Source organism: Erpetoichthys calabaricus, chromosome 2 (genome assembly GCF_900747795.2).
Source record: "Erpetoichthys calabaricus chromosome 2, fErpCal1.3, whole genome shotgun sequence".
NCBI classification, from domain to species: domain Eukaryota; kingdom Metazoa; phylum Chordata; class Cladistia; order Polypteriformes; family Polypteridae; genus Erpetoichthys; species Erpetoichthys calabaricus.
In genome coordinates, this window is record NC_041395.2 from 290,472,765 (window position 1) to 290,500,263 (window position 27,499).

The 27,499-nt window shown below is 41.2% G+C and overlaps 1 protein-coding gene across 2 annotated transcripts in view; it reads left to right on the top strand.

The window, feature by feature from the left end:
- The window catches only part of LOC114647180 (leucine zipper putative tumor suppressor 2 homolog), a 219,088-nt gene that overhangs the window by 67,856 nt on the left and 123,733 nt on the right, over positions 1 to 27,499 (top strand). Inside the window, exon 2 of one of the 2 annotated variants that reach the window (XM_051922451.1) lies at positions 25,810 to 25,888. The gene's annotated coding sequence lies outside the window, so the exon portion shown is untranslated. Of the gene's footprint in view, positions 1 to 25,769; positions 25,889 to 27,499 lie in introns of both variants that reach the window. The other variant, XM_028795751.2, reaches the window with a different exon arrangement.

The window sequence follows — 27,499 nt, forward strand, 5'->3', positions numbered from 1 at the left end:
TGGGGCGGCACGGTGGCGCTATGGTAGCACGGCTGCCTCGCAGTAAGGAGACCTGGGATTGCTTCCCGGGTCCTCCCTGCGTGGAGTTTGTGTGTTCTCCCCATGTCTGCTCCGGTTTCCTCCCACAGTCCAAAAACATGCAGGTTAGGTGCGTTGGTTATCCTAAATTGTCCCTAGTGTGTGCTTGGTGTGTGTGACCTGTGGTGGGCTTGCGCCCTGCCTGGGGTTCGTTTCCTGCCTTGTGCCCTGTGTTGGCTGGGATTAGCTCCAGCAGACCCCCGTGACCCTGTAGTTAGGATATAGCGGGTTGGATAATGGATGGATGGATGTGTACTGTGATTGTGTAAAAATACAGAATGTGTCCTTTAAATGACTTGCACAGGACCACTCAACAAGTCAAGGCTGGGAACTGAACTAGCATCCTTGTGAGACAGTGCCACACTGTCTGCCATCATACCGTGAATACAGATTGAACAAGGTGTGAAGTAGATGGTTGTATTTTGGGAAACTTCAGGTTACGTGAGTAAATATTGAAGAGCTCCGTTGGTCTGTTCTTGTTCTAACTTTTCCATTTGTCTGTGTTCCCCTCTTAAGATGAATTCAGTTTAATTCACTTCACTTGTATAGCACATATATACAGATATGAGTATGCAGATATACAGATATGAGTAGCAAATGAGAGAGGACATTGATGCCACTTTTAACTTATCGTGACAGAGCAGTTCTCTCCTGGAGTGTACAGCCCAAGAACTGAAGCACTTCACACCCACCTACCTGCTCTAACCGACACACATGCCCACTATCTTCCTTTGTTGTATGTTTTACTAGATTTGCACGTGGGTAGCCTGTCTCCACAACAACACAGGAAAACACTTGGATAACAAGCTGTGTATATATGAACAGAGCAGCCAACAAAGTCCCCTCAAAATGTCTGCATTGTGTGGATTTATTTGCTCCTCTGCGTGTTTTTATTCTTCAGAAATGTCAAGGTTTAGGAGTAAAGTAAAACAGAATGACGGAAGAACCTGATAGTAGCATATCGGGTACCAGGAAGTTGTATAAACAAAGGGGAAATAAATACTGTCATTAATATGATTAGCATTTGTAGCCTGTGACCGACACTTTAACTCAAGTTACGTATTAAGCTCAAGGTTCATGGAAGATGGGATGGATTTTGAATTTCTTCTTATCTCATGAACAGATAAAATGGGAAATTGTAGAGGGACATCATAAAGGGAGTCCAGCTGAAGAGAAGTTACTAAAGTGACAGTTCCACTAGAGTGGTACAGGACAGAGCTAGGCCTGGGAGAGACTGGGAATTGTAAGTGATGGGAGGATATGAATCTGTCTGCCATATCAGAGAAGTGTGTTTGCAAGCCCCGGTCAGCTTGTGTCAAACCACTGCCACTTAAATATGAATGCTGCCCATCTCTTTCTCTCTTGCTCTGTCTTTTGACAGTTTCCTAATCTGTGTCATCATAGTGGTGCCCTTGCCATGGTTAGCTATAGTTGGCAATTATACTGTCTCACAAGTGTTAATGAAGGGTATGAGGAATGCATGCATTTTAAATTTTTTGTGTTTCCGTGATGTCATTATACCATTATTTGGTATGTTTGTTTTCATGTACACTACCATTTTGCAGGGCTGATAAGTGTGCATTGGTCATGCATTGTGATGCCGTCATTGTCATAATGGACAATATGAAAATGTGCAAGATATAGCTTCCAATTTTTGTGAAAATAAAAGAATGACTTTGTGAGAGACTTGTGCTTAAGCAACAAACATGTTTAGGCTTAGATTCTAGTTTTGGCTTAGCATTGGTTTTTGACTTTAGTTTAGCTTAACTCTGTGAAGTTTGGTAATTGATCTTAATGTGTACTGACATCTGCCATGACCTGACAAATCTCTGAAAAGCCCCTAAAGAAAGACTACCTAGGTCCCTGGCACTGTTTTAATACCTGTCCAAGTAGATTTTCATGGGAAGTTCTCATCGATGTGACAGGCTCATATCATTCAGTGAATCAGTGACAGGGACTAAGGTGACAAATGTCTGCTTTTTTATAATTCATTTCAAGGTTTCTAATTAGGATTTGAGTCCTTGTACAGCTGCTGTTGGTCAAGCCAGAACGGAACCAGGTTCAAACTGCAGAGATTTCCCGGCCCATTCTTTGAAGCACAATTCAAGGTTTGTTTACTGTAGCCATAGACAATAGGAAACTCGTGCAAAGGAACTTCAGGATCCCTCGGAAGAAGCTGAATCCTGATCTCTGGTTTCCTGTGCCCAGCAGGGATTTGTCACCTGTTAAACCTGCTGTACTGAGGCCTGACCAGCTCACTGGAGATAGTGTAAGTACTGACTTCTTAGTCTCCATGACAGCAGTTCAGTGTTTGACTCCCTATTATTTTACAAACTACCTTTCATATGCAACACTATTTAAAAAACATATTGCACTTCAAAAGAATCAGTGGAAGAAAAGACACATGTTGACTCAAAAAGTTCATCCATTCAAGCAGTTTTCTATCTTGATTATCCAGTTCAGGGTGTTTATCACAATAGCAGGAAATGAGCCTGGACATGGTACCAGTCAGTCACATTGCATGCCCAATATGGGCACAGTGGGTCAATTTACAGTCATTAGTTCAATTCATTTTTTCTTATGTAGTAATTTTCACGAAGTGCAGGCTCAGAGTGCTTATAAAAAACAGGACGGTGACAGAAAGGTACAAAACCTTACAATATTTTCTTGCGTATTTCTGAGCAAATCAGCAAGGTCGTGTTAATGTGAAGTCCTGTCAACTGGAGAATTCACAACGGAGGAGAGGAAACCAAATATAAATAATTGCTACCTCATGGGTGTAACAGACACAGTCACAATTCTGATGACCTAAAATAACTGACCAGCCATCCTCCTCATAGGCATCCTGCAATATCTAAACCCAAGTAAGATGAGAATCACTCTGATATCTTATTCCATGGGAAGTATTAGTAAGTTGGCAAAGTAACAGTGGCATCAAGTACTATGGCAAGATACAGAGAAAAGAATCAGAATGGAGATGTTGTGATCTGCTGGGCTACATGAAGCTCCCAATAAGACTTCATGTCCAAAATTAGACCTCAAGACTCCCATGGGGCCTAGCACCAAAGGAGCCTTACACAAACTTGAGAAGCTAGATTTGAGCCTGTTTAGGCCAAACAGAAAAGGGGTCAAAGATTATAAAATTCAAAAATTATAAACCACCCCTGGCATAAATAACAAAAACAAAGCTCATTTATGTTAAAAAAAAAAAAAAGAAGAAGCAAAAAAGGATCTCCATAAAAGGTAAAGCTAAGCAAGCAACTTAATCTGCAGTTCAATAATGCAATTTTTAAACATGAAAGCAACAATGTTGAAAACCAGAAATATGACAAGAGCACTTACAAGAATCAAGTTCTGAAAAAAACAGAGGGATCAAGCAATAAAATTATATACTAATGCCACACGGGCTAGGCGGTGACCTGCCAGTGCCTTAAATAGAAGCTGCAGTGTCGGGAGCCCTGCCTCCATGTGCTCAACATTTAAAAGACAAGGAATATCAGAAACATACGCAGTGGATTCAGAAAATATTCAGACCCCTTCACTTTCTGCACACTTGGTTTTGTTGTAGATTTGCCATTAGTTGCACTCTATAAATCATTATGACAAAGGGAAAATGGTTTCAGAAAGGTTTACAAACATTAAAAGTCAATAACTGAAACATATGTGATAAAATAATATTTTGTGCAATAATATTAATTAAACTGACAAAATTGTATTAATAACCAAGGAGACAAACATGTTTTCAGTAGCAAAAAAAGCTATCTGATCCAGGGACAAAAAACCTGGATATTACATAACAAGAAAGAAGGATGATAACATTTTATAAGACTTAACTAGGCTTTTATTTTTGAGCAAATAACGAACTGAGAGAGCTGCATTATGTACAGCCTAATTAGCAGCTCTAATCGGGGTACGCTGGACCAAAGTAATGAAACTTCAGCCAGGACTTAAATGCTGACGCTGATAAATGCGGCCAGTTACGGTAAAGTCAGACGAACAGTACTCTGCGTTCCAAGAACAGATGCCAGGAACAAAAAAAACGATTGGCAGAAACTAGCAATGAAAATGCCAGCTTCTGAAAGCCGCAGAGGTGATGCAGGTTTTCAGTTTACCATTGTATATTGTGACAGGCTTTGGATTGCTTACTACAAAAAAACATTTTATTCATTCAGAGAACCATGGAGAACAAAGTTTGAGACCTTCAAAACTCAAGTGGATGATATTTTGCAAAAGTTATGTGAATGGGGATTGACTTGCTGAATGGCTTTTTATCATCCTTATTGTGCTAATGCCGTAATGGAGTAAGGTCCAGGGAGTATTCTGTTTGGGCCATTTAGACTGTTCATTTTGAATTACTCTTCAAGATTAGGGTGATGAGGCAAGGAGGGTTGAAGATCGTTATTCATTACCAAATAATTTTTAATAGGGAATTGCCTGAACTTTGGGTGGGTCTGGATGTCTAAGGTGAGGTCCAAAACCTCAAGAGCCTAAGAAGTGGACAAACCTGCACAATGTTCACACCTGATATGTGAGCTGGGAATTTGGTGTTAACCAGCTTCCATCTGTGCCCCCTGTGTTGTTGAAGAACTCACTTTAGAGTAACGGGTGGCATCTACAATACTATCCATCCATCCATTCATTCATTCATTCATCCATTATCCAACCCGCTATATCCTAACAGCAGGGTCACCGGGGGGGGTCTTCTGGAGCCAATCCCAGCCAACATGAATGCGCAAGGCAGGAAACAAACCCCAGGCAGAGCACCAGTCCACCGCAGGGCACGCACACACACACACACACACACACACACACCAAGCACACACTAGGGACAATTTAGAATCGCCAGTGCAGTGTCTTTGGACTGTGAGAGGAAACCCATGCAGACACGGGGAGAACATGCAAGCTCCACGCAGGGAGGACCTGGGAAGCAAACCCAGGTCTCCTAACTGCGAGGCAGCAGTGCTACCCACTGTGCCACGGTGCCACCCTCTACAATACTAATTTGCTAATTTTGAACATTTGATACTTTACCTCATGATCTCCATTTGCTTAAATTGAAAAGATTTATTTCCTTTAATCTTTATTCATATCTTAATGTTTCCTCATATCTGCAGTTCTATAAGAAGTGTGATAGTCTATTAGAAGTCTCCTGTTTCTAATGTGAATACCAAAACTACACATGGTACTCCATACGATGCCCCTCAAGTGCATTGTATAACACAAGCTTAGCCTCCTTTTGAGTTGTGTTCCTCACAGTGTGCTGCTGTATGTAAACTAACATCCTCCTAGCCTACCTCATTGCTCCTGTACACTGTATGCATTCAAGTGTGTCCACTACAACCTTCAAGTTTTTCTCATAAGGTGTGCTTTCAAATTTCAGACCTTTCCCCCATGTGTAATTATGCTTCATTTTCTTTATTACCTACATTTCTAGATACATTTGCATCAACTTCACAAGCTTCACCATCTTTTTAGTGACATTCTTGTCTACAGCTTACAGTTTAGGCACAGGCCAGGCCGTATAAGGGATCTGAATGGACAAACTAAAAATATTATTCAGCAGTCACAGTTTGGAGATCCGTAGCCCAAAACCTAAAGAAGCTGACCACCTCCACTGAGGCTCATTTAATGACGGTCAAGCCTCAACTCCCTCAGGATGTCTGCACTGATGATGCTCAGGGGCAAGACAATTCTTGGAAGTAAGCAAACAAGTGATCAGAGTCCAGGGGGAATATTAAATCGCCAAGTGCCAATCAATAAATGCGATCAGTGACCCTCACAAACACATTCTGCTCTTGGAAGACTGCCAACGTGCTCTGTACAGAACACCAAGTCTCTGCTATGGGCTGTAACTCTCAGCATTTAAAAGTCAATACTAGGGTTTTCCTTTTTTTTCTTTTTCATGCATTTATGACATCACCCTTGGCAAGCTTGGTTGCTGTGGTGCTACATGTCACTTGGTGGTGTGGCATCTACACTACCAGTCAAAAGTTTTAGGACACTTTTCCCAGTTTTTCTTCAAATTTATTTGAAATGCAATAAATAACCTAAAATGGAGAAAGGGTAAGCAATAAACTGCCAGAGCATTACATTTAAAGTTTAAGTTAGCAAAAACTGAAAAAAACAGAAATTTCAGAATATTACAAATTGGCTTTCTTCATTCAACAACTAAGTGGTTAAAAACTACAGGTTATCTGCAGCAATTAAAGTTGATTTAGCCTTATAAGTTGAAGCAAACAATTTGCACAGGTGTCCCAACTTCTATTGATTACTTAAAACCCCTTTGTCTATCTTAAAGCAGAGTTGATATCTCTTGATATCCTTCTGTTGTGAAACATTCTGACCTGTCATTGTTTACACATGTCTTAAACAACTATTAGTATATACTGATAATAGATATAGATAATACAGAAATTATTTATTATATTACATATCATGCTCATCAATATTGCTGCTACTTCTTTGTCCTATCTTTGCACAATGTCTTGTCTTGTTTGTATTTTAACTTTTAATTTTTAAATTTTAAATTTTAATTCTAATTTTAATTTATTTATTGCACGTCATGTTGTTACACTGTGGACCCTGAGCTTTGTAATTTCGTCTATCTGTATACTTGTATATGGTTGAGATGACAATAAAGTTCACTTTGACTTTGACTTTGAGTTGGAACAGACTGTGTTACTACACCCTCTCAAGTACTACTTGGACAATATTACACCGGCATAGAACAAGTAAACAATAGTAGATAAAAAAAAAAAATAAGCCAAGGAATCATTAAGTGTACAAAATTTGCATTCATATTTTTGATTCATTAAAGTAGCTAGCTTTTGCTGATATAACAACCAAACTGTGGTAACCCTTTTGATTCAGAATGCCAGTCAATCCGTGCAAGTCACCAACTCTGCCTCCAGCAAAAGAACCCAGGACCATCACACTTCCTCCTCCATGTTGGTGTCACACACTTGGGAGTTATCCTTTCACTAACTTGATGATGTACAAACACCCTTCATGATAAACCGAAGATTTCAAATTTTGATTCATTGCTCCCTAAGACTCTATTCCAGTCTGCAGTAGTCCACAACTGCTATTTCAAGAACCTATTTTGGCCTTTAAGAAATGGCTTTCTTACTGTCACTTGCCCAGTCAAACCTGAAGCACAAAGACACTCTTCTTCACAGTAGAAACTAAAAGTTTCTTTTTTTGACCACTGTTAAAGCTGTGCTTGAAGCTGTTGTGCCGTGAGGTGCCTGCTACACAAGCTGGTGACCCTCAGAAACTTGTCTTCTGATTGGGTTGTGCCATTAGGTCTGCCAGATCTCTTCCTATCAGAGTATCTTCCAGTTTCCAATTGCCTTTGGATTGTGTAGGATTGTTTTTTTTTTTTTTGTTGCTATTTCTCTAAATGAAAGATCTACACTTCAAAGGGTAATAATACGCTGTCTCATTTAATTTAAGTGCCTTTTTCTTGCTATTATCACTGAAATGTATAACTTTCTAGGGTGTGTAAATTGCTTGCTTTAACTTTGCAAGTCTTAATTTGCTATAATTGCTGCAGAACATCTGTAGGTTGTAACCTTTTAGTTGTTCCCTGAAGAAGGCCCATTTGTAATATTCTGAAATTTTCTTTTTTTTCCAGTTTTTGCTAAGTTAAACGGCCAGAGGATTACATTTAATTGCTTACCCTTTTACCATTTTAGGTCCTTCATTACATTTCAACTGATTAGATGTAAAGAAAAACTAGAGAAACTTAGTTGTTCTAAAACTTTTGACCGGCGGTGTATACTTATGATATCACTATGTCTTGGTGGTCATCTTATATAAGGAGAAGCCAAATATTCAGTAGTTGTTTCTCTCTGTGTTTATAACTTGAGGAATAACTTAGGTTTGGACTTTATTTTGCCCTTTTATAACTGCTCTGCTCAGTCCTGTTTAAGCCATAATCTCTACCTCTTGCTCACAAGAAAAACAATTTTATGTACTTCTGTTGCTTGGAATTGATTCCAATGAGCGCGACTTTAATAGATTACAACAGACACTGTAATGATGATTATTACATTAGATATGGTGCAAAAAAAGAAATTATTGTATGCGTGTGTACATTATGTGTTTGTGTATGAATTGTTGAGTTTGGGCTTCTTAGTTGCACAAAAAGACAGCTAGGAGGCTGCTTTCAAACAAACTTTATTCTTCAACTTCAACAAACAGATTTGGAGCCTTTATTTAAGCTCATAGCAAGCTTGACAACTTCTTTGGTTGTTCTGCTCCAGTGGCAGAATCTTCAGATTAAAATAACTCAAAGGTGTTTTCCTCAGAAGCACCTACTGGTAGAGATGCTTTTGCTGAGGTTTTGCTCAGCCCAACACACAGCTGTTCATAGCCTCGCGCTTTTCTGTTTCAACCGCTAATAGTGCTGTATTGTACTACCAATCTGTTTTGCCAACAGGAGCATCTTTTGAGCGCGTAAAACAACCTGAAATAACTATTCTCTCTCAAGCTAAATCTGAAACCGTGCTCTAATTTACTTGGAAATGTACAGAGTGTGTCTCAGTCTGTTTTCATGCGAGTGAGAGTTGTTTTGGGCAGGACAGTTTATACAACTTGTTGAGCCATCCTCTAAAGCTGTTACAAGGATCAGGAGACAGCAGGAGCCTATCCCAGCAAGCAACAGGTGCATGCAGGAATAGACCCTAGACAGGACGCAGCCAATCACAGGGTGAACACATAAACTCATTGGAGAACAATTTAGCATTGCCATTCAGCTGACCTGCATGTGTTTGGACTGTGGGAACAAACCCATGCAGACCCACGTGCAAACTCATCCAGGATATGACCTTGAGACTCCTGACTACAAGGTAACAGCACTATCACACTGTCACCATGTACCTAATTAATTGATTAACATATTTATATTAACTGTCTGTGGCCTTAAAAAATGAGGAAAAAATAACCTTTTATTTGCGACTTATTTTCGTAACATAGTACACTTGTTAGCAGGCCCGAATGTCAGTAGTACCTCAGGTTCACATTAACTTTCATTTAAGTTTTATTTCTTCCAGTGTCTTAAAGTAAAGGTGCCACCATGCCCAAATTTACAGTAATGCAATAAATATTAAAAAATAATTTTTTTTTCAAGTGATAAATGGTTACTGGCGAGAGAAGACAGGAATAGCTAAAAGTGCGTTCAGGAGCTCATGGTTTTAAATTGATTTGAGATTTATAAAGGGACATGACGTGAGACCCGAAGTATGTATGGTTTTATAAATCCAGTTTTTTTTATTTACATTTTTTTCTGCATTTTTCTCATTATAATTTTAATATGGAATCTAAAGGTTTTATTCTTGATGCCCCAAGTCACATAACTTGTTCTTGAAACAATGGTGGAACAGTGCAGGTCACTTATCTGTACTCTCAAGGCATTTATGAAGCATCTGCATGGATTTTAAGGGATATTTAAATTTTCTTCCCACATCCCAAAAGTGTGCAATTTTGGTTAATAAGTGGCACAAAATAGCTCAGTTTGAGTGTAGTGTGTGTGAATGTACCTTACTGTGGACTTGTTCAGGTGTGTGACCAGTATGACCTAGAACTGGGGAAGCAAGTTTAAAAATGAATGAATGGATAGATATTATGTAGTACATAATGCCTCCAGGACCCTCCTCGGTGTCTGGATGCTTTTGAGGGTAATTTGTGAAAAGAAGTTTTGGGCTTTGAAAGAAGGGTATCAGGGTAGATGCTTTATATTCAAGTTTGACTGTTCATGCTGTCCATTGCTTGTAAGACAGCGTGATCCAAGGTACACCCTCCTCCCTGTCAGCAGGTCGTAGACATTTTGCCGTTTAAACTGAAAACCATAATAAGCAAAGCCATGCAGGTCAAATATGCAGCTTGTCTCATATGGCTCTCTACTCCCTTTGCACTCCCAGCCATCTGGAGTTTTAGACAGCAGTTCTTTTCCTTGCAGAGCGAGCAGCTCTTACAGGATTCTCGGCTTTAATTTTTTGGGGTTTTTTTTTCTTTTAAATTGTTCATGAAACTTTGCCACAATATTCACAGACAGCTTCTCAGACAGAATATCCAGAGGCGGTTTTAGTTTTCCAGCTTTTTTAATCTCTACTTTGGACTTGGTTTCATTTAGTGAGATCTCTGGTGGGAGAAAAAAGAAGAAAGGGGGAAGGTGAGGGGGACAAAAACCTTCCGGCTGGCTTTGCCAAAAATGTTAAAAACAGAGCTGCTTGCAGATTAGCGTCACGCTTGTAATTATTTTTAATACCCGCTGAAGGACAGGCTCCAGAATGAAATCTCAGACTAAACAAGTTAGTAGAGGATAACATTGTAAAAGCTGTAATCCCATTCTAATTGCCAAAAGGTTTAAAGACAGAAGAAAAAAGTTGAATGTGATTTGGCTATTCTGGACTTGGGCGACTGAGCGGATGACTTGTGCATCCCGGCTGATTTTCACTCACGGTTCCCAGCAGGCTTCATATTTCCTCTTGTTGCCTCTTACCTTGATCTCTGCAGGGCACAGGAGCAACTTTTTAAATGTACTATTTGAAACACACTCCTGAAGTGTGTTTTATTATCAATGAGTATTTTTGATCAACTTCTACATTCTCATGGGGTCAGGCTCTTATGTGCTTGAAGGTCATACTGCGACTCGGCCAAACATGTCTGTGGCCTGCTGGGCTGCAGTCAGGCCAAGGGTGAAGATTTATAGTTGTGTTCATTTTGAATGTGGAGAAACTTCTAATGGTCTGTTGTGTTTGGATCTCTTAAGATAATGTCTGTTTGGATGCAGCGAGCTGTATATTTAGTGCAATCTTGAGTAGTTGTACAAGTACAAGAGGTGGCAAAAAGCTTTGAGGCGATACCTAAATGTTATATTCTATGGTTCTGTTTTTGTAAGTGGCTAAAGATTATCACCAGTTTACTAAAAATAAGTGAATTGCAAGTTTCTGGCATGTTTGGTTTATCGTGCAGGTAACTTGCGTCACAATCAAGTCAACATTGACACAGGAAACAACAAAATCCAGCACAATACTATCATTGAATGAATAAAGTTAGGGAACAATATGTCCTCAGAGATTTGCAGTCAAACACCAGAACCAGCCCCCTTCATATACCACAATCAGGACATGGTCGACAGAATTCTTTTGTGGTAGTTTCTTAAAAGATGACCCAAGGTCTGGCTAAACCTGGGACATTGATAATAGAATGAAATGTCACTATTGGAAGAATTGCAATGCAGAATTGAAGAACAATGGTGTGTAAGTTAGCAGGGATTAGTTATGGACCAGTAGAATCCATTCTTCATGAACAGGTAAATATGAGCAAGGAGGCCCAGAATGTTGACTCCTGAAGTGAAGCATTGCCACATTTCTTGTTCAAAGAAAAAGCTACAGCTAATAAATTTGGGAGAAATTTTAAGAAGTGCTTCTTAACTGTGAAAGAAACTTGGATATATCATAATGATCCATAATCCAAACCACAGTCAGAATAAGGGAAGCATGATGATTCCCCAACAGGTAAGGAGATTCGGGATTAAAGCCAGTGTTGGCAACAGCATGCACACAGTTTTTAGGATGTTGTGCGTATAGGCCATGCTGATCAGGTGTTTCAAAAGGCCACTATAAGCCGTCATGTCAGTATCACCCTGTTTGCTTAGGGCAGTCAGTTAGAGAGAAGCGTTGAGGAATGCTGTCGACCCTATTCTGTCTCACAACAATCCATCCGTTTATTATATATGGTGTGCAGAAGCTGCTATAAAAGTGTATTTGAAGAGATGCTACCCTCACACTGTTTGCCAGACCTGACCCCGTGTGACTACCTCCCATTCCTCAATTTGCAGGGCTACCTCTGCGTGACATGTCAGAGGAGAGGCTGCACAAGCAGGTCAAAGTGTTGTACTCATGAAACATTTGAAAGCTTTACGAATGGTCTAACAAATCGAAGATGTCATTCTTACGTCAGCATTCCAGTGTTGTTATGGCCTTACATTTAACACTTACAAATGTGTATCTATATGTAAAGAGAGAGCCCAGCAGTGTTAATCTCATTCTGCTGTATATGATCCTTCATCTTGTCTCTTGTGAGTGTGGAAGCACGTTGTATGGATTTGGTTATGGGATCTCCCCTAATAGCACATGCACTTTTCAGATCTAGTTCCTTAGTTTCAGGCCTGGTGGGGGGGCAGAGCCTAACACATCAGCATACCAGTCCTGCACATCCATCACAGAACTCACATCCATACTTGATAACGTAGGGTGATTTAAAGTACTGTGGGATTTGAACCAAGCCTCCCATCGGCAGCAGCCGTAACCTCAGCCTTACCGTGCTACCTTCTTTGATGTAAACATGCTGTAAATTTTAGATAATGTTGTTACTGCTAATATAACGATGATGCTTTTCTGTACTTCCCTTAATAGTCTCAATGTGTAGCCCAAAACCAGCAGAAAGAAATTTATATGAACGTCACCAGATGGCTGATAAAGATACAAGCCCCACTCAGCACATAACACTGAAAAAAATGGTTCAAAACTGCGCCCCATTTACTTTAACACCCATTCCATTTATAGGCCAGTTCGACATTTTTGCCAGTAAATAAGAAAATGAATATTTCAAAAATAGGTTGTCGTGTGGTGGGTGCAGTAACACGCTGTATCAGGTACCCAAGGTGAACACCAGTATCCTTGTGTGTTGCACCCAGCACTGCCGAAAATCCAGATCAGTTCCTCTGCCCAAAAGGTAAGCCTTTTACTTTAAAAAGTCTTCCACATGAAGTTCCTTGAGTGTTTAACGCTAGGGTGGTCTTGACATTTTGTAAAATCTGCCGGTGACAGCCTTCAGCTGGGATGCAGTCTCTCTGTATTCCTTGAAGGCTTGACTGTTGGGTGACGTCTTGTCATTTGGTGCCGCCTCGGATTTCACTTCACTGCATTTTTGTACATAATTCACACAGACCATGCCATCTGTGCTGCATTACGTGAGCGGCCTTGGGATGGGAAAGCACAAGCATTAGAGTTGGCTGTCTCGGTGTGACTTTTTTTTTCTTGTACTCGTTTTCATTGGCATGAATTCTGGTAGGGGAAAGAAAGCTAGCTCTCCCCCTCTGGGTGCTGCAGTCCAGAGGACACAGGGGTCTCCATTGCTGCAGGCTAATAGATTTAATCCCTCAAAGATATTCCAATTCCTTGTGAGGATAATGAGGCAGATTTGCCTGCAAGGGATGTTGAATTGTATAAGCAGCAGGGGGTGGGGATGGGGGGGGGGGGCACTTTCTGTTTGTTAATTTCTTTTTCATTTTTATCCACTAAAGAAAGCTGAAAGAAAGCAAGGATTTGCGCGAGTGCTTTGCTGAATGCCCCTTCCCCCTAACCCACCATTCCAGTGCACTGCACAGCCAACTCCACCCTGGTGCTCCCAACTGGAAGCTCAAGTTTTTATTCATCCTTTGATCAGATTTTACATAATACTGTGTATTTCTCAGAGAGAACCTCAAAGTTATAACCTTTTTAGCATTTGGTAAAGTCCAAAAATAAGTAATGTATTCTGCTGCAGAAGGAGATCACTTTCTACCTCTGCTAGTTTGTTTTTTGCTCAATAGGCTATGAAAGCATCGTATAAATCGCATAAATATTTAGGCTCACTCAGCCAGTATGGGGTCTGATGAATGCCGGCTCAACAGGCACACTCACATCAGTTTCTAGTTTACAAGTACACTAAAAATACAAGTGATTTGACTGTAGATGAGGTCCAGATACATGCAAAGAACAACTTTCCAATTGAACCAGGGCCAGAAAGTTGTGATTAGACTGGCAGTCCATCGAAACACACATGCATAGGCCAGATTTTACTCAAATCAGTATGATGGCATGTCTTTAGGCACCGGAAATAACAAGGAGTATATGCAGAGTCCATAGAGAAAGTACCCAACGTGAGACATCAAACCAAATCGAATCACTGAGGTAGCTGTCACCCTTTCATATGGAATGCTAATGCATAGACCAATGCTTTATCACACCAGGCCAATTTAGAACACTCAGTCTACAGGGAGCATGTCAAGTGGAGGGTCACTTAAGCACAGGGAGAACATGCAAACTCCGTACAGAAGGCCAGCAAGACCAAACTGAATCCAAGCACAGAGATGACTGCCTTTTCATTCCTGGACAAACTTACAGATAAACCATTGTTTAACTAGACCAGGCCTGTCTAGAGCTTCTAGTCAACAAGGGAAAACTTGCAAACTCCATACAGAAAGCACTAAAACCCAGAAGTGAACCTGAACCTAAACAAGGTGGGACAGTGCAGAGAGTACACACAAATATGCATTTGGGCAGTTTAGAGTGATCAATCTTGTCATTTGAGCAGTGTTCCTTAAATTGTGGGAGGCAGACATGTTTGTGATGAATCACCACATGATTGTGTAGTTAAAATTAACGGTGGCGCAGTGGTAGCGCTGCTGCCTCGCAGTTAGGAGACCTTGGTTCGCTTCCTGAGTTCTCCCTGCGTGGAGTTTGCATGTTCTCCCCATGTCTGCATGGGTTTTCTCCCACAGTCCAAAGACATGCAGGTTAGGAGCATTGGCGATCCGAAATTGTCCCTAGTGTGTGCTTGGTGTGTGGGTGTGTGTACCCTGCAGTGGGCTGGCACCCTGCCTGGGGATTGTTTACTGCCTTGCGCCCTGTGTTGGCTAGGATTGGCTCCAGCAGACCCCCTTGACCCTGAAGTTAGGATATAGCGGGTTGGATAATGGATGGATGGACTGCTCTCTGTTTAACATACTATTTATTGTGGTAGTATGCTATCTGAGACATAGCCATTTAAACAATACTGTTGACACGTCACAGACAGCTTTCATTTCTATGGTATGAAAATAAACTGCTCAAAAAAATGAAAGGAACACTTTGAAAACACATCAGATCTCAATGGGAAAAAAGTCATGCAAGATATCTATACTGATACGGACTGGGTAATGTGTTAGGAATGAAAGGATGCCACATCGTTTGATGGAAATGAAAATTCTCAACCTAAAGAGGGCTTAATTCAAAGACACCCTGAAAATCAAAGTGAAAAAATGATGCAGCAGGCTAGTCCATTTTGCTGAAATTTCATTGCAGCAACTCAAAATTGTACTCCATAGTCTGTATGGCCCCCACGTGCATGCCTGACAACTTTGGGGCATGCTCCTAATGAGACGATGGATGGTGTCCTAGGGATCTCCTCTCAGATCTGGACCAGGGCATCACTGAACTCCTGGACAGTCTGAGGTGCAACCTGGTGGCGTCGGATGGACCAAGACATAATATCACATCCAGAGGTGTGCTATTGGATTTAGGTCAGGCGAGTGTGGGGGCCAGTCAATGGTATCAATTCCTTCATCCTCCAGGAACTGCCTGCATACTCTTGCCACATGAGGCCGGGCATTGTCATGCACCAGGAGGAACCCAGGACCCACTGCACCAGCACAGGGTCTGACAATGGGTCCAAGGATTTCATCCCAATACCTAATGGCAGTCAAGGTGCTGTTGTCTAGCCTGTAGAGGTCTGTTGTGTCCCTCTATGGATATGCCTCCCCAGACCATCACTGACCCACCACCAAACCGGTCATGCTAAACGAAGTTACAGGCAGCATAATGTTCTCCATGGTTTCTCCAGACCCTTTCACGTCTGTCACATTTGCTCAGGGTGAACCTGCTCTCATCTGTGAAAAGCATTTCTGGTATTCTATGGCAAATGCCAATCGAGCTCCATGGTGCAGTGAGCACAGGGCCCATTAGAGGATGTTGGGCCTTCAGGCCACCCTCTTTAAGTCTGTTTTTGATTGTTTGGTCAGAGACATTCACACCAGTGGCCTGCTGGAGGTCATTTTGTAGGGCTCTGGCAGTGCTCATCCTGTTCCTCCTTGCCCAAAGGAGCAGATACCGGTCCTGCTGATGGGTTAAGGACCTTCTACAGCCCTGTCCAGCTCTCCTAGAGTAACTGCGTAATTCCTGGAATCTCCTCCATGCCCTTGAGACTGTGCTGGGAGACACAGCAAACCTTCTGGCAATGGCACGTATTGATGTGCCATCCTGAAGAAGTTGCTACGTGTGCAATCTTTGTATGGTCCAGATATCGCCCCATGCTATCAGTTGTGACACTGACCGTAGCCAAATGCAAAACTAGTGGAAAAAAAAGTCAGAAAAGATGAGGACAGAAAAATGTCAGTGGTCTCCACCTGTTAAACCATTCCTGTTTTGGGGGTTGTCTCATTGTTGCCCCTCTAGTGCAAACACCAAAGCAGCTGAAATTGATTAACAACCCCCTCTGCTACTTAACTGACCAGATCAATAGCCCACAAGTTTCATTGACTTGATGCTATACTCTGATTAAAAAGTGATCCTTTAATTTTTTTGAGCAATATATAATAAATAAAAAACATTATAAGTATTCCCCTCAACACGAACACCACCACCCTTCTCACAGCTTGTGAAACAATTAAACTGAAATGACAGATAAATAAATAAAAGCATGTGTAAGAAAAGCAGAGAGAGGAGGGAATGACAGAGACAAGCCTGTGAGCTGAAGGGACCACGGTGCTGATTTGAAATGTTGAAGTGAAAATAATGGGTACAGCACAAATTTTAACAATTTTTGGGGTGTTGTCGGGGTCTGTATAGATCTCTGGCAGCGCTTTATTCAAAGTCCAGTTTCAGTGGCCATGGACCAGTCAGTGTCTCATCATGTGTTCACCATTATGCCATACGTTGACTCCAAATCTGTAACAGAGGTCCAGAGAAGGTTTTATATTAAGTTTAACATGCCTTGATGAGAAAGTGGTGCAGAGCCGTCTGCATTCAGCATATGGGCAATCAGTAGCATTTCAAAATGTAATTATTTACAGTGTCTTAAATTTTCTTTTTTAAACTGCATTCATTAATTATTTTTGACTACTTTATTCCTTATCTAGAGCCATGAGTCAGGTGACTAAAGCCGATGTCACGTTACGCGACTTCTATTAGTGGGGTATGTCAGATTTGCCAGCTGCAGTTGCTGATCACATCACGACTGAAAATTGCTGGTCATGTCCCATTTACTGGCTGCATGCCAACCTTCCAGCATAGTTGTTCTTGCCTGTTTCTGTGACAGTAAATAAAGTTATTGACGGCGAGTTCGGCCCCTTCTCTTCCCTTTCTTTTTTTTCCTTGTTTCCATCCTGTTTTGGCAGACAAACCTCTTTTCTGTTTGCAGAGTCCAAAATATCTGCATTCTTTGTTCCTTGTTGCTGCGTTCTATGCATTGAACTTCTAGGTGAGCATTCATTGGTTGACAGCTCTCACGTACACAGAGCCCACCCCTACAACTAAAGACGTAATCATATGCAGACTAGTTGGAGTGAGCTGTTGGGCATGTCACATAAAGTGACTGTTTCCAAGGGAGTGCGCTGCCCACTCACTAAGAACTGTAACTAACTGTAGCATGTCTTTGGACTGTGTCATCTGGTCTACCTCTTGGGACCACTCTCTCACACCGGAATCCTCTACACGTCTCGTCTCTGGACTGTGGGTGAAGCCCTCCTTGACATGGCCATAATGTTTAAACTCAGCAGAGAAATTCATTGAGCTAATTCAATTAATTCAAAGCAGGTCTTAACACCGAGGCTGCCGCTAGTCTGTTTTACAGCACAATCACGCACACGTTGTTTTCACACTCGCCACACCAGTTGACAGTACCCAGTCTGTAAGATATTAAAAATATAAATTTAATGAATTATAATTATTATTATTAATATTATTATGTAGCCCAATTAAACACGAGAACATACAAACTAAACAGAAAATATTACAGCCTGAGAGTCAAACGCTTTGTTCACAAAGAATTCTAGTCAACAATCAAACCATCGCAAAAACAGACTTGCAGCTTTCCACCATGCTGCCCATACAAAGGCCCAAGAAGCCCGCCTCTCCTGGCATGTACTGCAGCTTTTGCTGACTGAGTCTTTATGCTGCTCTTGTGTTGCGGAGGCACCTGTCTAGTCAGCAAGAGAAGCCGAAGCTGGAGAGCCAAGTTTTCCTTTCGTTGTGATTTTGGCTGCCTACTCTCTTACCAGATGTACGGTGTCAGCTGCTCTGACACAACTGCCCACTCTTAGGATATGAAACAAAAGTTGCCATCAAAGACAAGCACTTAACTTGAGATACAGAAGCCGAGGCAAGGGCGGACCCTGTACTGACTGCTGGTTGCCAATTTGTGAACTTAACAAGGTGTGCCAAATGAGATGGCAGAGCAGCAGCTGGTGGGTGCCCGAAGTTCTTTGAAATACAGTCGGATTTTCACCTCACAGCCCGATTTAAAATCTTGATTTGTCATTAAAGTGAGATTCTGTTCCTGTGCCCCCTATCACGACAGAGGTGGCAAGTGGCCATCTCAGAGTGTCCCAAGATCCTCGACCTCACAATCTGGTTACCAGCTGGCTGTCGGTTTAGACTGTGATAACATTGTCTGTAAAGCACAGAAGGAAGTGGCATTATGGCAGACGTCTGTGGGAGATGGAGTTTGTCAGTCTGGCGCTGCATTGGGGGGATCGGCGCAAAAGCTGCTTCAGATCGGCTTAGCAGGCAAGCAGCCATTCCACCATTTTTTTCCTCTTTATCTTAATAATCTGCACAATATAGTGGCTGTAGTTCCTACTTACTATGGATTTTTGGGGGGGGGGGGTTGGAAAAGAATTTTTGAAAAGAGTTTGCTTGTTCTCTGTTTCTGTTTTTTCTTAGTTTTTTTTCTCTCCATTTAATCTCATTTTCTTTTCACATCCAAAAGACTTTCATGTAAGGTAAAAAAAAATTGCTAGGTTTAAGGAGTGTGGTTATGCGATTGACTGGCTTTTTCTGTTTTTTTCCCCAAAATGAACCTGATCTGCTTTAAGTGCTTTTGATAATAGGTGGGTGGTGATCCTTTCTGTGTCTGCAAACTTTGTGTTCAGTTTTCCTCCCACATCTCAAAGTTGAGGGTACAGAGTTATCCGGCTGTGGCTCTCTGACGGCCTGTTGGCCAGTGCTGCCAGCATAGGCGCCACTCCTCATGACGTAATTAAGCAGGGTTTCAGCATTAGTGGATGGTCTTTAAGAAATGTTGTCCTGTAAAAGACCCCAGGGTGTTTTAAAATATCGTGATGCCTCTTACTTCTTTTTGGCAGGTGAGGATAAAAGGTTCAGAATGCAAGTGGGATCAGTGTATGGTTTCATGTCATCTTGAGGATGTGCTGTTTATAAATTAATGTTTTTCAGCAGAGGACCTAAAACAGCTGACACTGAAATGTTGTTTGCTATTTATTACTAGACGTTAGCAGAAAAACCATAGCAAGCTCTTCAGCAGGCAAAGAAAAGAAGTGACGACAGCAGCCGAACACATTCAGAATTGACCTGAGGTGTAACAGCATGCAAGTAAAAACTGATGGTAATGAAGGGCATTTATAGTATATGCAGCTCATTACATTTTTTTTGATTGCCGCCCCATGCCATATGCTGCTGTGGCACCCCCCAAACCCGATGGACTAGCAGCTTGGAAAAGACTTTTATGTGTTTATTTAATCTGTTTTGTTTTGTTTTGTTTTTCCACTGTGAGGAAGGCTTTGATGATAAGAGACCCTCTAGTCCAGTAATGTGTCACAGAAAACCCTTCAGGTATCAAACATGCCTGCATGCAAACAGAGAGGAAGGTGTGGGATGAAGCGCCCAACCGTGACATCTGGAAATATCTGGCGCCAGGGCTGCAGGAGGACCCATTCATTATTCATGATTTCACCTTATTGCCCATCCCTTTAGAAGCTGTCGAGGCATTTGGCATGTGGGCGTTTGGTTTATTTATTTAGCTGTTTTCTTCCTCTCTTCTCAGTTTTACTTATTGCCATTTGTACTTTATTTCCTATTCAGTTACATTTCTGTACACTTTGAATGTGTTAAAGTGCAAACTGCTGTTTAGGCGCCTGTGTGAGCTGGAGAAGGAGTGTTGGGTGTAGCATAAAGCAAATGACTGGTATAGTCAAAAATGTAGCTCGTACCAGGAGGTGACCATATAGGAGCACAATACATGTGGAGCTGTATTTGCTTTTAAGGTCTGTGCACTTGTCATGCCTTATGTCCTATAATCTTCTCAGCCATTTACATTTCTTTTGGCATGCACTAGTCAATATGAATTTTCGTTTTAAAATAAAATGAATCCTAATAGAATATTTTAACAAAGCATTGATTTCAAAATAAATGAACTACAGAGGTGCTGACGAGCTAAGCAGCCAAGCACTAGTTTGAAGAGACGAGGCTGGAGCCCCTTTGAGTAGAAGTTGGGCGCACATGCACAGAACAGATCTGTCTCTCAGACCAAAGAGCACCATTAGGTCTAGGCCACCAAAACAACAAATCATCCATATTAATAAAAGGCTAAGTGTCTGTTTATCTGTGTGTCTGCATGGTTGCTATGTCTGTTATGCCAAAAGATGGCACATCACACACATTTGTAGTAATAAAATGCATTGCATTTGTCAATCCAACAGATGGCACTTCACAAACATCAACACTGCTTTTACGAATCCCATACTGAAAGGGCATATAACAGAGACATGCATTGCGTGGTGCACTGCAAATGTTAATGCTGAGCTCTACGTTGAATGCTTAGATTTCAGTTCATCTTAGATGGAGAGCACAGCTAGTCAGCCAAAAAATGCATTGTAGTCTTTGAACACCTTGACCAGCATCACTGGCCTAACATAAGACTGAATCATTTAAATGTTATGTTAATAAAATGCGCACATACTCTGCATCAAAATAGTACGTAACCAAGCAAGACCTCACACATACGGCATGTATAAAGTAAAAAGAGACGACACGGTAGAGAGAGACTTGCATGCACACACAGTAAAGCACAGAAAGTCATTGGAGTTAAAACTTACCTTATGCATGGAGCTCCCTTGGTATTTCCTTGGGTCAGATTGTCCGTGCCCATGTCATCCACAGTGACTAAACATTGTCAGTCATACTTGCTAAAAGGTCACCTCTCAATCAAAAATCACCATTCCAGTTTTTTGTGAATCTACAAGTACAGTATGCATATTTTACACAAAGGAGTATTTATCATCATTAAAAAATATTAATGGATGTGCCTAGCAGTCTGATTGGGTGGTCATCATCCCCTCAACAAATGTTTCTACAAAGGGGTCCACCTGAGCATAGGCCACACAGTCCCATCATACACCCCAAAGGTTTCCTCACATTCTTTATATTTAAGTGCCTTTTTTTCAGTTGAGCTGCATTTGATCCTGAGTGAAACCCAGAGTTTCTAATTCGTTGGGCCTGCTCTCCCGATTTTTCTTGATTCCTCTGCTAGACTTGAGCCCTACTCAGAATTTTGTTTTTCCCTGACCTGACTACCTCCTATTTTTCTGTAGTCTGATTACTTCTATTTTTGGCCTGGTTAGTTATCTGTGTCCTCCAGCCACCAATCTCGCTAATCTGAAAGTGATTGCTAAATAAATTCTGTTGTCCTCTGCTGGCAAGTTTGCATGCTGTGCCCACCACTTGGTGGGAGACGATGATTCCAACTCCAAGTACTATCTGTACTGAATTAATCTAATGCCAATGTGACTATAATCCAAATGGATATATGAGCAAAGTAAACGCATGGATTTTGTAATTATGCAATTTAATTTTATCCAAAACCTTTCTGTTGGTGGCACAGTGGGTAGCGGTGCCTCTTCACAGATTTAGTCCCCTGGGTTTAAATCCTTCACCTATATCTACATGTCTGTGTAGAGTTTGCATGTTCTCCCATGTCTGCACTAGTTGTTGTAAATTGGCCCCTGTGTCAGTATGAATGTGTATGTTCATGTGTGAGTGGGCCCTGTGATAGGCTATTTATTGCCTTGAGCCCTCCCTCTGCTCCCAGGATATGGCCCGGAGGTCCCTTGATTCTGAACTGGATTAAATGGGATTGAGAAAATAATGTTAAATACTTGCTGTTATTTCAAGATGCTGTTGTTGGAGTGAAAATATTAAAAAAAACTTGAATCTGTTTCCTGCCAATGCTGTATCAAAATGCAGTCTTTAAGAATCTTCAGATTGTAGAGTGCGCATTACTTTTTGGGAGTTTAGTTCAGGCAGTCATTCCAGCTTTGTTGTAAGTGTTATGACAGACAATGTTAGAAAATTGTCATCTGCATGTATGACAGTTGAATTCTTTGACTTTGCATTGTAGCTGAAATAGACACTACAAGAAGTGAAGGGATTATGGTAAAGGTGACAAACATAGAATGGATCATGGATGGAAAAAGAGCAATGGCAATTTTCAATGTTTGAAAGTCTTTTATCTATATTTTTCTATACAAAGCATGACACATTTCAAGCTACGTATGATAATAGAGGGTACAAATAAAGAAATGCAAGAAATTCACAATGTAGATAAAGACAAGTTAGTAATATGGGGGGAGTTAGTATCCCTTCCCATGATTCTTGAACACCCTTGTACGTCAGTTTGTGAATGCCCATCCATATTCCAATGCAGAGTCTACAGAGCCTGAGTGTATCCCGGCAGTACTGGATGTAGGAATTAGCCCTAGAATGGATTCAGTTGATTGCAGGGCACACTCACATACACTTTCATACTTCATCAGGCTGAGTCACTGCAGAGACGCATGGAAGTGTACATCACACACATCTTTGGGTTTGCAAAGAAAAGGAAGTGTCCAGAAAAACTCCAGACAGAAAAAAGAAGGACAAAGAAAGTTTTAACAGTTGAAGAAAGAGTTGCTGCAAAGGGAGACAGCGCTGTCCATTTGTTAGGAGAAACTCAATATTTCTCACTGGTCTCTTATGCTGGAACCCCAAACTGTGACTCTGGAGACACAGTCCTTTAAAGCATTAAAAATAAATTGATTGTGTGGAACTTGAGCTTCATTATATTAGTAAATCACTACTCATGAAATAGGGCTTTACTGTTTGATGGCCATGACAGACACTCTTATGATTCTTTCAACTTCATCCCTTCCTGATTCAAATGATTTTGAGTGTAAATGGTAGTCCCCCAAGTTTGAGATGTCTGATTCACCTGGTCACCTGATGGTATCTCACTATTATTTGGCTGCTGGTTAAGGAAAACTTAAACGAATAAGGGTTCTAAATTTTACAAAACAAATCAGTTAAAAATCAAGGCACAACCCAGCAGTAATTGGTAACTAATCAAAGTGGCTAGAATGAAACCCTAGCCCTTTGGCATCTGAATTTGACACCCCTGATTTATAGGAGTGAGGTCAGTTCCGTCTAGTGTTCTACCTGAATGTAGGTACATCATTCTTTCAAGAATGGAGCTTGTCATTTTATATGAAAAGCTTCAAAATCACAAAAGCTACTTTCATACAACAATATAAAAGGGTAGGGGCAGCACACAGTAGCCCAAACACCATCTATTCCTCAGCTGAGGTTGAAAAATTTGTGTGTCCTCTTTTTGAAACCATCCACCCGTTTTCCAAACTGCTAATTTGCTTAATGAAATTATTAGGTTAGAAGAATCTCCTTGTAACTCAGGCAATTTTCTGTAAACATGCTCTGTCTCTGACTTATTGGGAAAGCCTACATAGATAAAGACACTATATAATAGACAGAAGTGTATTTGTCTCCAGGGGGAAATTTGTTTTTTTATAGAAACTTGTTAAATAAGTGAATACATAAATAGATAAATACTCTTTATGTATACATGCACTATAATTTGAACACAAACCAGAATAACTCAAAAGGCAGAACATTTAAAAAGAAAGAAAACATACTTTCGAGAATGTTTTTAATTTTGGGAAGCCCAACACAGTATAGTTTTTGATATAATAGTTAAGTGCTTTTGCAAAGTGAGACTTGTTCCAGTTGCAGCTGCAAAATGAACAAATCACCAGAAGGTGGCAGCATTTACACAAGTCTGAATAACTTAATCCTTGTGAAGTTGATATGTTGTCTTAAAAGGATTTTGTCCTCTTCAGTGATCTTCTTTCTACTGAACTGTATTAAGGCCACGACGAAGAAAAAAATACGGACACAGGGAGGGGGAAAAAAGTGTATGTTGAGAATAAAGTCGACATTTCCATATTATTCTTGCAGTTTATGTCGAAATTAAAGTCGATATTTCCACTTTATTCTTGCAGTTTATGTTGAGATTGAAGTCCACTTTAAACCCTTGTTTTTTCTCTCTCTAGTTTAACTTTGTCATGTCGTAAACTTTATTTTAAAATTTTCTCAAACCCAGTCATAACTAATGTAGCACATTAAATATTTTGTATTAAGTGTTCCCCAACCCAGTTGTTAATCGCTACATGCTTCTTAAACCGACTTCCTCTTGCATTGAGAGGAGGCACAGGCAGCGATCACCACACAGAATCCATTCACTTCATGATATTCCTGCTCTCTGAACATTTAGAATGCTAAGATAAATACCTGATATCATTTTCATGATGAAATGCATTGAAGCATGTATTATACATATGTTTGGTGGGGGTGGGGGTGGGGCATAGTGGTGTGGTGGTAGTGCTGCTCCCTCGCAGTAACAGGTCACCAGGTGTACTTTCAGTGTAGAGAACCTTTTTGGCAGGTGTGACGAGGGTTCAAAAAGCTGGATGAGTGAATGGGTATCGCAAAGGTTTAACTGAAATGTTGTGTAAATGTTGGATTCGTGAGCTGGTGGTTGGAGACATGAATACAAAATTCAATGAATGTTCTCCTGAGTGGACTTTCTTTACTGCAGGAGTGCTGTCTTGGTCAATCGTACCAAACCCAGTGCGATACCCATACCTCGTCACACCTGCCATAAAGGTTCTCTACACTGAATGTACACCCGGGACCCCCTTGCTGCGAGGCAGCAGTGCAACCTCAATGCCACCGTGCCCCCACATGTTTAATACATGCTTTAACGTATTTCATCATGAAAATGTTATCAAGTATTTATCTTTCATTCTAAATGTTCCGTCCTGGGTATGACGTTAATCAGCATCCAGCCCTGCATGTAGACCCTCCAACCTGCAGGGAAAACTTGAAGGCTGGTGGCTGAATTGTCACTACAGCCACCATAAAAAACTCACACTGGTTCCATTCCATCTGAACTAGTGTGGTGCTGAGGTGTCACCCGTTGCATGGCTACAGTCGGGTCCTAATCTGGGATCCTGAGTTAATTTGTCATGTGGTGGTGCGGCAATGCGCTGTATCAGCGCGTGCTCCTAACTTCTCCTCTCCTCTCCTGTCCTCCTCTCTAAATGTTCAGAGAGCAGGAATATCATAAAATTAATGTATTCTGTGCGGCAATCGCCGCCTGTGCATCCTCTCCGTGCAAGAGGAAGTCAATTTAAGAAGCACGTACCGATTAACATGGGTCAGGGAACGCTTAACACAAAGCATTTAATGTGCTACATTACTTATGACGAGGTTTGAGAAAATCTAGTAAATTAAACATTGATTTTAAGATGAAGTTTACGACGTTCTACTTTAATAACCAAATAAACTACGAGAATAAAGTCAACATGCCGACTTTTTTCTCAACATACATTTTTTTCTTCATTGTGTCCGTATTTTTTTTTTCTTCTCTGTGGCCCTAATATGCTTCCGTATCTTTCAGTTTACATGTGGCTTTTTAAACTGGAAAAGGAATGTTATGCCCAATAATGGACCTTTTTCTTCCTGTTTCATTTATTGCAGGTTTTTCATTCTTCTCTAGGAATTCATAGCACCAGTCAAGCCATCTAGGAATGAGATGCTTACTTGCTCTGCCATCTCCTATAATTTGCTGGAGGTTGACAGTCCAGCCTCAATAGAAGGTAAGAATATTTTTAATAATTGAATTAAGCAAGGTCAAAATGGAGGGATAGACAGACAAAAAATATCATAAAAATACACAAGTTATTATTACTATACAGTATATCAATATAAGACATAACATTCTCACTACTGCTTAAGGCAACTTGGGGTCACAGGGGGCCAAAGCCATTTGAGGGAACACTTGGAGTAAGGCAGGAAATGGTCATGGACAGGGTGTCAGTCCAATGCTGGGTGCACTCACTCATAAAAGGCCAGTTTGGAATTGGTAGCCAAAGTACCCCACTTGAGGATGAGGGAGTAAAAGTAAAGTTCCCTTTAGGCTTCTCCACGCTCTATAGATAGGTGTGTGTGTGTATATATATATATATATATATATATGTATTTATGTATGTATATATGTATGTATCTATATATATATATATATATATATATATATATATATATATATATATATATAGTGATAGATTAAGGTCTCCGTGACCCCTTGAACCCTCAGACTAGACGTCAGACACCAGGTAAAAGTCCAAATATTTATTTTATTTAGACAATAATGTGCACAAAGCACCCTCCTCTCCACAATACTCATATATAAATCAATAATCAATAAACCAATAACCAATCTTCCACTCCCAGACGCGTTGCCTCCCTTCCACCCAGCTCAGCTCGACGTCTGGGATTTCCCATAGTCCTTTTATAGTCCTTGATCCGGAAGTGTTTCGCCCTCTCTGTCCACGTGACTAGGAACACTTCCGGGTCATATAAAAACTCTTCTTCACCCCGGAGGCACGTCGTTTCCTGTCATGTGATCATGACGCACCTCCGGGTTATAGGGCACGTAAGAGTCCGACAGCCTCCCTACAGCGACTCCTGGTGGCCCCCATGGTATCCAGCAGGGCTGTGCATATAAACTACAGAGTCCATGATGCCCTGCTGGAATTCGGGGCACGTCCACGCTGCTGGGAGATCTCCTCCTGGGGGTGAGGGCCGGAGTAGAAAGCCGGCAATCCTTCACAATATATATATATATATATATATATATATATATATATATATATATATATATATATTCACGGCATTCGTAGTCTGTGTCACAATCTGATTGTATGGGTGGTTACCTACCAGGTAACGCTTGTGGTTGGCCAGCAATCTGCTAACATCCGCCACGGTGCCCTCAGTTTGTGAGGAGCAGATCATAGAATGGTTGAAATAGTTTACTGTCAAATAAATGCAAAGAATACGTGACACGTGCTTCGCCCTCATTCTGGGCTCATCAGGCGTACACACTCCACTGCACTCCCTCTCTGCTCCTTCCTGGTGTGGCGGAAGTGTCGATCTCCCGGGCTCCATGACGCTCAGGGCACCCCCTGCCGGCGGCCACGGGCCCCAGTGGGCTTGAGCCTCCTTGCTCCTTCCCCGTGGTCCCCTCAACATCCAGGGTAGTTGCCCCCTCGTGGCCCGGGGAACATTTAAGCCACCTCCCGGTCCTTCCAGGCATCCCGGCTGTATCTAACCACCAGCCTCCTGTGACAATATATATATATATCTGTACTGATCAAACAATTAACGGAACACTTTTTAATCCGAGTATAGCATCAAGTCAATGGAACTTG